The sequence below is a fragment of the Salmo salar genome, chromosome 07 (assembly GCF_965601325.2).
Source record: "Salmo salar chromosome 07, fSalSal1, whole genome shotgun sequence".
Classification (NCBI taxonomy): Eukaryota; Metazoa; Chordata; class Actinopteri; order Salmoniformes; family Salmonidae; genus Salmo; species Salmo salar.
In genome coordinates, this window is record NC_138297.1 from 19,841,823 (window position 1) to 19,855,274 (window position 13,452).

A 13,452-nucleotide genomic window follows, 5' to 3' on the forward strand; every position below is an offset into this window, starting at 1 on the left:
CAGATGAGACCAAAATGGAGCTCTTTGACATCAACTCAACTCGCCGTGTTTGGAGGAGGAGGAATGCTGCCTATGACCCCAAGAACACCATCTCCACCGTCAAACATGGAGGTGGAAACATTATGCTTTGGGGGTGTTTTTCTGCTAAGGGGACAGGACAACTTCACCGCATCAAAGGGACGATGGACGGGGCCATGTACCGTCAAATCTTGGGTGAGAACCTCCTTCCCTCAGCCAGGGCATTGAAAATGGGTCGTGGCTGGGTATTCCAGCATGACTATGACCCAAAACACACGGCCAAGGCAACAAAGGAGTGGCTCAAGAAGAAGCACATTAAGGTCCTGGAGTGGCCTAGCCAGTCTCCAGACCTTAATCCCATAGAAAATCTGTGGAGGGAGCTGAAGGTTCGAGTTGCCAAACGTCAGCCTCGAAACCTTCATGACTTGGAGAAGATCTGCAAAGAGGAGTGGGACAAAATCCCTCCTGAGATGTGTGCAAACCTGGTGGCCAACTACAAGAAACATCTGACCTCTGTGATTGCCAACAAGGGTTTTGCCACCAAGTACTAAGTCATGTTTTGCAGAGGGGTCAAATACTTATTTCCCTCATTAAAATGCAAATCATTTTATAACATTTTTTACATGCGTTTTTCTGGATTTTTTTGTTGTTATTCTGTCTCTCACTGTTCAAATAAACCTATTATTAAAATTATAGACTGATAATTTCTTTGTAAGTGGGCAAACGTACAAAATCAGCAGGGGATCAAATACTTTTCCCCCCCACTGTATCACTTCTTTAGTGAATAAGAGTGCAAAGTTCATACCAAGTTGCCATACTAAGCTCATGCTATTTTCTGGCTGGCATAGTCAAAATTCATCCTTCCAGCGTGGCGATCGTCATCTCCACGTTGAAATTAGCCCTTTTAAACGTATGGACACCAGTCCTCACGTCGCCGGGAACATAAGTTAATTTCGTTAGGTTGTAGTTGATATTAGCCCTTTTAAACATATGGACATCAGTCCACACGTCATCGGGAACACGATGTTAATTTCGTTAAGTTGTAGTCGTTCAACCATTCGCAACTAGAGCTCACGCTGAGGTTGGCTTAGTCCGCTGTGAATTGGGTCACAGTGACTCTTATAGGAATGTAGAAAAGGGGTTGGTTCATAATTTCCAACCAATGCCTATTCATGTGGGCGTGGCCACTGAGTGAGCATATTTTACTTATGAAAACAATTCTCTCATTTTAAAACTAAAATTACATTTCATCTTTTAACAAATAGTTTCATATTTAAACATTTAAATTGCACAACAATTTCTAAACTAGAATGTTTAGACTTTCCTAGATACATTTTATGTCGCCCTATCATCAGTAATAATCTCTCAGACAACAACTGATCGGACATCATAATCTTTAAGTACCAACTGGTTGGATTACAAAAATATTGTTCTGTTCCCAATTTTTTACCTTTATTTAACTAGGCAAGTCAGTTAACCACTAGGCTACCTGCCGCCCCAATGTTACCATACTCTCTCTATGTTAACAAAGGGCTTTCCAAGAGTCCATTCTGTAGAGTAGAGAGAGAAAAGGGGGAAAGGTATTTATGGGAGTCATAAACCTCACCAACAGGGCAACGTCTTGACAACTCTCTATGCAATATACATGACAAAATACGTAATGAACGCCCCCACGCTTACTACAGTACTATAGTATGGTTATAAAGACAAAAGGTATGATGCAACTCTCTCTAACCTTTTTCCTCCCCACAACCCTCCAACCTAGCCTCAGTCTCTCCTCTCAGAGTTGTGTTCCGTTGGCGCATCCACAGCCCTGCTGATATATTGGTCTGGACACCAGCTTGAAATTCCATAGCCAGTGAGTGGCATACTTGGCAAAGGAGCTGAAGGCCTCTGCGATTTCATAGCTGACGAGCCAACGAGCGACTGGGTGTTCTGTCCCCAAGGCCAACACCTTTACCGAGATATCCAAATCCTTCGTCCTCGGTCAACTTATCCCTAGTCCTACGTTTTATTATCTGCCTTTTCTTCTTCATCCTCCTCCATTTCCCCTTACTCCTCTTTTTATCCATCTTCCACCACCCTTCATCTTTCTCATCCTCTTCGTCTTTTCCTCTTTCCTCTTCCTCCTCCTCCTCATCCTCACCGTCTCAATGTCAAACAGCCTTTGCACAAAAACAAATAATAGATTTTGTTGGTGGTGTGGAGAGATAGGGGTTGCAAATAAATAAGATCCCCACAAAATTGATGAGTGGAGAGTTCCCGCTGTGCATTCAAATTGGCGACACGCGGTTTGACAGGCCACTGCCGAGCCTGTCTCTAGGATTAGGGGCCCTGAGACGCTGTTAATTTGTGTCGACTTGTTCAGCGGATATCTTCCTCCTGTCCACCCCTCTCTTTCATCATCCTCCCTTCATCGTCGAGATGCAAAGCCTCTGTCAGGAGGAATAGACCCGACTCGCTCTATTTTTTTTATGTCTTCCTCATCATTGTGGCTCAAACCAGGAATATGTGGATTACAAATAGGCACCGGACAGTCGAATTGTTAGAAGGGACAGTCAAATTGTTAGAAGGGACAGTCAAATTGTTAGAAGGGACAGCTGAATTGTTAGAAGGGACAGCTGAATTGTTAGAAGGGACAGTTTAATTATTAGAAGGGACAGTTGAATTGTTAGAAGGAACAGTCAGATTGTTAGAAGGGACAGTCAAGTTGTTAGAAGGGATAGTCGAAGAAGGGACAGTCGAACTGTTATAAGGGACAGTCGAATTATTAAAAGGGATAGTCGAATTGTTAGAAGGGACAGTCAAGTTGTTAGAAGGGATAGTCGAATTGTTAAAAGGGGTAGTCGAAGAAGGGACAGTCGAATTGTTAGACGGGACAGACAAATTGTTAGAAGGGACAGCTGAGTTGTTAGAAGGGACAGTCAAATTGTTGAAAGGGACAGTTGAATTGTTAGAAGGGACAGTCAAATTGTTAGAAGGGATAGTCGAATTGCTAGAAGTGATAGTCAAATTGTTAGACGTTAGCTAATGCTCGGTATGCAGAAGAACTTTCTTAACTTTTCTGTGTGTTTGAGTCGCAGCCGGTAATTCAGCATTCTATGCTAATATATATTCTCTGACTGAATGGGCCTCAACTTTTTTCCATGCATCATACACATGGAGTTGAAGTAGTACCAGGTCGTGGTACTACTAACATAAAGAGCTTATATATTGCTTTAGCAAGTGAAATGTCTTTGCTTGCGGCTTCCCCTCTCTAGTACACTTTGACGTTTTGTTCATAGGGTATTATCCACATTGTGTGTGCGAATGTGTGTCTGTCCGTGCCCTCTTGACTACTCAGTGCTCTCTCTTGGAATGAGTGGCTTTCAATGATCTACCACCTTCAAGTCGCTCTGTAAGTCACTCTGGATAAGAGTGCCTGCTAAATGACATAAATGTACTGTGTATATCATTAGGCATACTTACTTTCAACCATTTGCCTTCATCTCCCCCAATTGAGAATAGGAAATATAACAAACCATAAGCACCCTCACACACACCATTTTCACTGTGAACGTTGGGTACTGAACGTAAAAGAAAAATCAGCACAGCGCTTTTGCTATTCCCATGAGAATTGCACCCTACACATATGTCTGCCGTTATCACTGATCATCATCCAAAAAATACCTGTTTGCTGATAATAATAATAATACAGGTCAGGGATAGAACGCGTCTCGCCTAAAGAGGTGGACTACCTGGAAAAGAAGGAATCCTTACTCTGCTTACCCAAGCAGTTTTACCCCCCATCCCATCCCTCCCCAACCCCGTAAGCAGAGGGCCACACTGAGACCCGGCTTAGTCGAGAACTGGAAGATAGGAACGTTTTTTTCTCTAACTGTGGTTAGAGGGAACTACATAAAGAATAACATAGAGCAGCTTCAAATGTGTCTCTGTGAGTAAGAACCAACTGACAGGAGGAGTAGAGGGGAAATAATAATAACAATTAGTTCCATGCAGCCTTGTGTTTGTCTAGTGGCCTATACTGTTGGTGTCTGTAGGAACAAGTCATCAATGTTTTATTGATAAAACCAACATCTTTTTGGCAAATGCCTTCATCAGGGCCAAACAAAAAGAATACACTGACCAAGTGATGTAGACTGACCAAGTGAATGCAGGTGAAAGCTATGATCCCTTATTGATGCCACTTGTTAAATCCACTTCAATCATTGTAGATGAAGGGGAGTAGACAGGTTAAAGGTGGATTTTTAAGCCTTGAGATAATTGAGGCATGTATTGTGTATGTGTACCATTCAGAGGGTAAGTGGGCAAGACAAAATATTGAAGTGCCTTTGAACGGGGTATGATAGTAGGTGCCAGGCGCACTGGTTTGTGTCAAGAACTGCAATGCTGCTGGGTTTGATACACTAAATCAGTTTCCCATGTGTATCAAGAATGGTCTACCACCCAAATGACATCCATCCAACTTGACACAACTGTGGGAAGCATTGGAGTCAACATGGGCCAGCATCCCTGTGGATGCTTTCTTTATGTTTTGTACACTCAGAATACACTCACTGTATTCAACCAAGTGTGTTTCTGGTCTAAATCCTAATGGCATCATTGAGCCTCAAGGGAAAAGCTAAACATTATCTCTGCCTTTCTAGCTTTGGGTTGGCCATTTGCTATTAGTTTACAGGATACATTCATTTAGGGTCATGTTGCCACTTGTGAAGGGTCAGTGATAATCACCCGCATGACAACGGCCCGGTAGAGTGATATATGGTAATATTCCCTTGTATCTGTAAGAGGGCAGTGTACTTACACAGCCTGCCACTTCCTGGTGAGTGACGGTCTCACAGTGGTATTTCTTCCGTCTTCTACTGTCTATTACCATTCAGCTGTTTGAGTAGGACACAATGTTCACAACCTCTTCAATTCACCTCACCGTATCAAATAAGATGTGTAGCTCATATTCCTCCATAATGTATTTCGAGGAGAGTGGGGAAACGGCGAGGGAGGGGGGTATCCCATCTGATTACAAGCCCTCTCCGACGAGTTGCGGCGTAAACGACGTCTGGAGTGTTTCAAAGGGCACTCTCCACCACCGTTATTATTAACCAGAGAACAGGCCATCGTGAATGTGAAAAAGTCACTGCAGATGCCTAGATGATAACTCTCATAGCAGATAGTATTTGCTCAGTCTGTTTGCAGCATTTCAGGTTGGGTGAAATATGGGTGATATATTATTAGGAGAGTTCATTTCCAGACAAACTAGATGGTTTCCCTTGCGAATCATCACTCTCTCAGGTTTATTTCAGATGAAATGTTTTTGGGTCTTCGCTACCTAATTTTTTCGGCCCGTTGTACTTACTGTTAAATTACCACTGCGGATATAGTAGAATGTGGACTGTGGAAATTGGTGTTATATATGCTTCAAAAGACAAGACAATACCACTTCCACTTTGGAGAAGTGCATCATTGTGGACAACGGCAAGGAAAACAAAGGCCTGGTAGATTATTGCAGACAGAAAAACAAGCCGTGCTATGACCACTCTGCGTACTACTTTGTGGCGATTTGCCGGGGGGGGGGGGGGGGGGGGGGGGGAGAGAGTGAGCAAGAGGGAGAGAGTGAGAAAATGAAATAAATATATTAAATAAAAATAGCCTTTTCTCAGCATGGGGAGGAGGGATTTGAAAATATATTATCCTCAAAGGCTTGTGTCTGCATTTGACTGAGGCTGAGGGAGAGAAGGGTAGGGCCTGTCTGTGGTAAATTATGAAAGGCCCATACTCTGGTGACAGCTCCATGGCTTTTCCTGATACCACTAACACCAGCTGACTGGAGTGATCCATGGTGCTTTGTGGAGACTTCTGATATAAATGCTGAGGGCTAGATGTTCAAGATCCCCGCTTCCCCCCGCTGCCTCTGCCTCTGCTTCTACCTCGCATCCCCATCGCCTAGCATCGCCTCGCCTGCCGAACGGGGGGAATTTGTTATGTTCCCTTTTTTTCTTTCGCCCCTTCTCGCTCTGTCTCTTTCTCTTTCCTCTCTCGCTCTCTCTCTCTCTTTCCTCTCTCTCGTTCTCTCTCTCTCGCCTCGGAATATCAGGACGAGGACAGGGGCGACTTACTCGTCCTTGTGCCTTTTCAATTTGACAAGCAAGCGGCCTTGGGGGACTTTCGACTCTATTTTCAAATTGACCATTTGTAATCAGGTCTCTGAAGGAGAGAGGAAAGGGGGGACGAAATGGAGATGGTACCTTTGGTGTTGTTCTCAAGGTAAGAAGTAGGGGGTGGGGTTGGTTGTGATAGAACAGGGGAACGTTTTCGGATGTGCCAACAGCTATGGTGAAGAATTGGAGGGCACATAAAGATATGTGAAGAAGAGAATTGACCTCTTCAAAAAAGGAGAAGAAAAAAAATGAATCTATTTATATTTCCTCTGGAAAATAAAAACATAATACCCTCTATTTGAAAGATGCGCCACCTCTCCATGAACTGGGGGGCTGGTAAGTCGTGCTCTCACTCACTGCGACGAAAGCCCACCAAGAAGAAGAGAAGCATCCGTTTTTCTGACGCAAATGCGGCTGCATACATCAACAGCCACAAGGTCAGACGGGCTGCACCGCTCGGCCTGCTCAGCCCGTCTTTGAGCCCGGCAGCCTGGGAAGCGTCGCGTTCTGTCACGCTGGCTGCTCTGCGACCCCATCACACGCTGACATTTCTACAAGATGGGTCCACTGAATTATGCGGAGGTGGCGACAGCGGCAGAAAAGGGCAAGAAAAAAATAAAGAAAAAAGCTAATTTCCAGGGTGTCTGCCTCGCACCTGAAACCAACAGCCACTAGTTTTCATCACAGCCATGTGCCGCTTATGCAAAATGGCACGCGGGTAATGGGGGAACAATCAGTGTCGCCCGTCGCTCCGCATCCGCCGCGGACGACCCCCTTTATTCGGGGCAGAACGACACAGTGTCACCTCCGCGCCGGACCTTTCCCGAAAGAATCCCAATTTGCCTGTTAAGCCTGAGCCGCGAGAGGTAGGTGCATGCACCGCGCACGGGGTAATTGGCATTCTCAGCTGCATGTGCTTGTGCTTAGGTGATGCTGGGTAAACCATGGGCTATACACCAGCGGAAGTTTGCCGGGCGCTAGTTTGAATACAGCCTCTTGTTGTTTTTGGAGCTGAAGTGAGGAGCAGGAAGCGATCTGTGGCATCCCTAGCCCCGCTGTTGTGGAATGTCTGTCTGAAGGACATTTGGTGTAAAGATCGTCTCAGGTGTCAAGCGGCCGATCATGCGGCGGCTCGAGGTCGTTTGTACGGATGTATTGATCGCTACTGTGACCCCAGCTCTCTCCTTTAGCTATCGATCTGTCTCCATAGGGCCACATAAACACACACAATGCCCATGCCACACTCAGGAATAGCCGCTGGGAACTACAGGCATCAATACAGCCACCCGAAGAAAAAGAACAAGAATGGCAAATCCTCAATAGGACGGCTATGTATATGTATATGAAAGTGGCCGACTTTGGTGTCTGCCGAGGTCATCTTGAAGCGGGTCCATTTTGTATATTGGGATTCCATTAATGTCGCTGAGATTATCAACATGAGAGTGTTCCCGGGAATGACCGTAAGCCATGTTGGAGGGTTGCTGAGAAGGAGGTGGTCCACACCCTACATGGAATACCCTCCCCGATATGCTTTCCTCTGCAGATCTCATATGCCTTTTAGCATGTCACCTGGGACTATAAATCATAATTACTGCATTTACATGTTACCTGCGAACGCCAGGGCCTTTTCATTAAGGTAAAAGGGATCTGGGGCAGGGCCCGGCAATGGGGTCGCCAGGATTGGGGTGCAGGGGGTGAGTGAAGAGGGGGGTGTCAGGGATTTGGGTTGGGAGGGTTAATTACAATAACAATGGGGGCGGCCAACAACAACAAAAAATATCACCCCGGCCGAGCTGCTCTCCCCATTTGTTTCAATAAGATAAATTGATTGCGATGTCCTCTGGGGCTATTTGCATAGCACACATTTACTGTGCTTTTCTTTCTCCCCCTCCTCTCCTACAACCCCTTAGTCTCTACTCACTCCACTTGCCGGGAGTCAGGACAATGTTCCATGGAGACACATCGATCTACTGGGGGAAGGCTGCGTGAGAACACACGTGTGCCCATGTATGCAGACACATGCACGCAAAAGCAATGAATCCAAGGAACACCACCTTCAGCGCACACAGACACATACACACATGGACAAACACACCACCGTCAGCCTCCGTCCACACACACACACACACACACACACACACACAAACACATCCACACTCAGCTCCCAGAGCACGTTGTGGTGATTTGAACACCTCACACCTTAGCACCTAAAAGAAAAGTCCTTGTTATTGGTCCAGTGATGACACGTGGTCACATTGAGTGACACACCCATGCGTCCACTAGGGGGCCCCAGGCACTTCGGCTAGGCTGGTGATTGATCATACTGGCCACTGGGTCTTTCTCAAAAGGGCATGCACAGTTTTGTTCTATTCCAGCACTGACACACCTGATTCAACTAATCAATTAATGACTAAGCCTTTGATTGGTTGGATCAGATGTCAGTGCTGGGACTGAACTAAAATGTTCACCCTCTGAAACACAGTACCAACAGCCACTGAAGTGGACGGTACATTTTAGTCATTTAGCAGACACTCTTGTCCAGAGCAGTTTAAAGCAGTGAGCGCATACATTTTCATACATATATGTTTTTTTCATACCAGTCCCCCATGGGAATCGAATCCACAACCCTGGCACTGCAAGCCCCTACTCTACTAACTGAGCCACACAGCAGAAACACCAATGGACACACTCTGCTGTTTTGCTACCATGCCCCTTCACGACCATGTGACAACTGATCCATCATGGCAACAGTGGTCGTCCTTGGTCCGTCTATCCCCCTCACGGGCACGGCTGCCTGGCATGGTACTGCCCACCGGCCTTCAACAGAACCTCCAGCCATGGTGGCATCCATCTCTCTCACACACAGTCTCCATTCACCAGACCCACCTCAGAAATGACACACACACGCACACACACACACACACTCACACACACTCACACACTCCTTTCATCAGTATCAGTCACCGTCAGGGTAGATGGCGCCGGCCGTCACAGGAATGAGTGACGACTGGGCTCTTTACCTGAGGCACTGCATGACAATGGGCCTCACCACGATAGATAGAGAGAGGAACCTGCCTCCCACAGCCTATATAGAACACTCTCAAGCAGAGGCTAGTGTACAATGCCCTTTTAACCAATGACAGGCTTGTTTACTAAACCTAGTGCCTTCAGAAAGTATTTACGTCCCTTGTCTTTTTCCACATTTTGTTGTGTTACAGCCTGAATTTCAAATGGATGTCAAAAATGTCAAAAATGAAGAGCTGAAATGTCTTAACTCAATAAGTATTCCACCTTTTTGTAACGGAAGCCTACATAAGTTCAAGATAAACAATTTGATTAACAAGTCACAAAATGACTACCCCATCTCTGTACCCCACACATACATTTATCTGTAAGGTCCCTCAGTCAAGCAGTGAATTTCAAGCACAGATTCAACCACAAAGACCAGTGGTTTGCAAAGAAGGGCCCCTATTGGTAGATGGGTAAAACAAAAAAAACAGACGTTGAATATCCCTATGAGCATGGTGCATTTATCAATTACACTTTGGATGGTGTATCAATACACCCAGTCACTACAGAAATACAGGCGCCCTTCCTAACTAAGTTGCCAGAGAGGAAGGAAACCGCTCAGAGATTTCACCATGAGGCCAGTGGTGATTTTAAAACAGTTACAGAGTTGAATGGCTGTGATGGGAAATAACTGTGGATGGATTAACAACAGTGTAGTTACTCCACAATACTAACCTAAATGACAGAGTGAAAAGAAGAAAGCCTGTACAGAATAAAAAATATTCCAAAACCTGCATCCTGTTTGTAATAAGGCACTAAAGTAATACTGTACAAAAATGTGGCAAATTCATAAACTTTTTCCCTGAGTACAAAGCGTTACGTTTGGGGCAAATCCAACACAACACATCACTGGGTACCACTCTTCATATTTTCAAGCATGGGGGTGACTGCACCACGTTATGGGTATGCTTGTCATTGGCAAGTACTAGGGAGTTTTTTATGATAAAAAGTGCTAAGCACAGGCAAAATCCTAGGGAAAAAAACCTGGTTTGGTCTGCTTTCCAACAGACACTGGGAGATGAATTCACCTTTCAGCAGGACAATAACTTAAAACACAAGGCCACATATACACTGGAATTGCTTACCAAGATGACATTGAATGTTCCTGAGTGGCCTAGCTGTGATTTTGACTTAAATTGGCTTGAAAATCTATGGCAAGACTAGAAAATGGTTGTCTAGCAATGATCAGCAGCCAACTTGACAGAGTTTGAAAATTTGTTTTAAGAATAATATTGTACAATCCAGATGGGCAAAGCTCTTAGATACTTACTCAGAAATACTCACAGCTGATTCTACCCTGTATTGACTCAGGGGGTTGAATACTTACCTAATAAATATATTTTAGTGTTTAATTTTCCGTTACTTTCCATTACTAAATGGTAGAATTGTTCTTCCACTTTGACATAACATAGTATTTTGTGTAGATGGTTGACAAAAAAGTGCTTTCAAATACATTTGAATACCACTTTGTAAGACAACAAAATGTGGGAAAAGTCAAGTGGTGTGAATTGAGACATGGATTGTGTATGTGTGCCATTCAGAGGGTGAATGGGCAAGACAAAATATTGAAGTGCCTTTGAACGGGGTCTGGTAGTAAGTGCCAGGCGCACCGGTTTGAGTGTGTCAAGAACTGCAACGCTGCTGGGTTTTTCACGCTCAACAGTTTCCCGTGTGTGTCAAGAACGGTCCACCTTTTCACTCAGGTCCCCCTTCCAGCATTGGGGAACATCCCACGCCCTGACAAGTTCTAAATAGCTCTCTGAGGTATGCAATGAACTGTCATGACAAGAGGAAAACTGATGATGCACTACCCAATTTCAGAAATTGCACCTTGTGAATTCTACCATTACAACTTTCAAAAATAAGTTGAAAGCCGGACTGTGTTCCCCTAGGGGGTGCGCCCCACAGTTTGGGAACCACTGGTGTATATTGTCCTCACATCTACGCAATAAACATGTACTGTATGGTCAAGTCTTGGGCCAAGTCTCCCTTGAAAAGTATATTCTAGAAGAGTTCTGTTCATATAAGAATGATCACACAGTATCCAACATGTTTCAAGTCAGTGCACAGTATACGACAGACTGGTGGAGTTTTTGCGTTCATTGGAGCGGCACAGGGGAGGGGAAGGTTGTTTCCGAGCGATGCAGTAACAAAAAGCTGTTGTCTAAACAAAAGGGCTGCTGGAATAACAATTGCTATGAGTCTAGTCCCGTTGTTATTGAGGTTCCGGGGGTGGCGTCTTTCAGCGACTACCGTGTGATGACAGTTGTCTTCGGGCAACACTTCAAGTGGCCATTGTTGCGTTTTTAAATTGAATTGGAAACATACATTCTAAAATGAATTGGCTACCCAAGGTATAGGCCTTGGTCTCGTCGGAGTGGCGCTCTTAGCAAATCCCGTAAAATCCCTCTTAATTGCGCCCCATTCAGTTCAATTCAAATTGTTTGTACACAACATGAAGAAGGGGGCTGTAATGAGTTTGGGGAGTGGTGGGCCTTCTGGGTAAGTCACTCCTGTGTGTGTGTGTGTGTGTGTGTGTGTGTGTGTGTGTGTGTGTGTGTGCCGTGTGCCGTGTGCGCCTTTTTCCTTTTTTTCTATTTTCTTTTCTCTCCATCCTCTCCTCCCATTGGCCAAAACTACATATGTGGAAACCAAGGTCCAGACCTCGGTCATTTCTTGTAGTAAAAAAAGTTTTATACATATACTGTGTCAGTCAGATGGCTAGCTTCGTGCAGAGACTTCTATTGCAGAAACGATGAAGGGCTCTGGCTAGTATTACTCAGCCAGCTAGAAGGATGAAGTAAGAAGCTAACGTTAAACAGAGCCTACCTCAGCAGCAGCAAAAAAAATCAGCTCCTAAATTCTCATAATAACTTTGTTTTACGGAGAGTGGGTTACTGAAACAGACGGTGATGTGGCGCTCAGTGGTGAGGCTGAGGCTGGCTGCAATGCATGCTGGAGGAAGCGGAGGAGACAGAACAATGCATGCGGGAGGAAGCGGAGGAGACAGAAAGAGGTAGCGAGCAGAGAGAAAGGTTAGGACGGTGGTTCCCAAACCTGAGAAAATCTGTACTAATCTTATCAAGGAACTGAATTTTGCTTCAGTATGAACATCTGGAGATTGGCCTATCTTCCCTATAGGCCTAGGCCTGCATTAAAATGCAATCAAAATGCAGACAATATAGTTGTAAAAATGTCATACGTTTTGTTTGTATGGGTGGTTGTTCGTCTTATCCATTACCCACCTTTTTTTACCAATACATTACTGATATTAATACAGAATCGTAAGTAATATTCTATTAATTCATGTGAATGTGATAATACGATAATCTGTGTCCGTTTGTGCGGAGCTTGATTAGTAATGCCTAGGAATACGAACGTGAACGCTATGAAATTCGAGAAAAGAGATATCTATATTAACGGTTTTATACAATACGTCGTTACAACTGATTGAACAGTCGCTGATGCTACGTGTCAGTGGGAATCATTTCTCACATTTCACCCGTTTCCGGGGTATAACTTCACAGTCGTGTAGCTAATAGGCTATGTGCTTGAATGAACCTACAGCAGCCAAGGTGATGATAATGCCCCCCCCACCCCCCACCCCCCCACCCCAGACCTCACTAAAACTCAAACCCTGGTTACGGCTCTGTCTCCTCCCTGTGATGTCTGAGGGCCAAGGGAGTTTGATTTACCTTCATAGACCTGTTCTACAATGCTAATGCCCCCCCAACACACACACACACACACACACACACACACACACACACACACACACCACACACACACACACACACACACACACACACACACACACACATCCAAGAGATGTTTAACAATACAAGCCCCCAAAAAGCCAGCCAATGCATAAGCCCATTTGTTTGTAGCCTTGAACTCCACCTGATCCGCTATTTATTACCGGTATCACTTGGAAAAACCAAAACACCAACAGCCAAACACCTGAAGGGGGTTATTCCTCATGTTAGTGGGGTTGAATGCTGTCTAGCTGAGAGGATGAAACTGACACAGACACACATTCCGTCGCTCACAACAACAATACCTTTATCCAATTAAAGAACTGCAAGCTTATTTGCTGAATGGTTAAATTACTAATATCACCCAGGTAATTATTGTTACAATTCTCCGGCCCCCTCTCGGAAGGTTTGCATCGCGTCAGAAAACAATGTTTGCACAACAGTCCAGCGTTGGG